Source organism: Podarcis cretensis (assembly GCF_951804945.1).
Source record: "Podarcis cretensis genome assembly, chromosome: 13".
Taxonomy (NCBI): Eukaryota; Metazoa; Chordata; class Lepidosauria; order Squamata; family Lacertidae; genus Podarcis; species Podarcis cretensis.
The window spans coordinates 50832415-50833261 of record NC_137182.1 but is presented as its reverse complement, the minus strand read 5'-3'; positions in this window follow the sequence as shown (position 1 = coordinate 50833261).

Here is an 847-nt window from a genome sequence, read left to right as displayed (position 1 = left end):
GCAAGAGAAGATGCAGTGAAACATTTGGGTGGTTTTAGGCACCGGACATCACAGAATTGATGTGCGTCTGTGCCTCTAAGGTGATATCGCTTGACTTGCATCCAGGGAGGGAGTTGATCTGCCAATTTTTGGCTCGTCTCAGCTTTTCCTCCTCCCCCATTTCCCCCAATCGTAAATTCAATTCTTCACATTTCCACATCAGGATTTCTGGGTTTGTTTGTTTGTTTGTTTGTTTGTTGTTTTTAAGTCCTCGTGAAAACTCATCAGCATCTTTGTGCAAATGTTTCCCAATTCTATTATGCAATTTTGCCCGTTATATCCTTTTTTCCCTTTTGCATAGCATTCCACTTCCCAGATGGGATACATTTCGATTATGTTATTTTTCACTAAAGCATGCATTTGTTTTAAAATAAATGAATGCTTTACCCTAATAAATGCACTTTTGTGCACATTTGCTGGGCTGGATGGAGAACAGCGTTGCAAAACCCAGAGGGGTGCCAATTCTGAAGGACAACTGTATGTATTCGGTCTGTGTGTTGTTCGGGGAAGCGGGATTGGGTGTAGGGGTGCCTTTAAATGCTAATTGAACCCAGTTCCCCCCTCGCCACCCCCACCCCTCCTTATATCACAATATGGCAGGACAATATGGGGGGGGCGTATCTGCTCATTCTGCTGAGTGGGACTGCAGATTTATTCCCAAAAGTCCTTACCCTGACGGCACCCGCTGGAGATCCGTAACACTGTGCAGGGAACGGACATAAAGAGGAGAGGCAGTGTGGTGTAGTGGTTAGAGTGTCAGACAAGGAACCTGGGGGAGCAGGGTTCAAATCCCCGCTTTGCCTTGCAG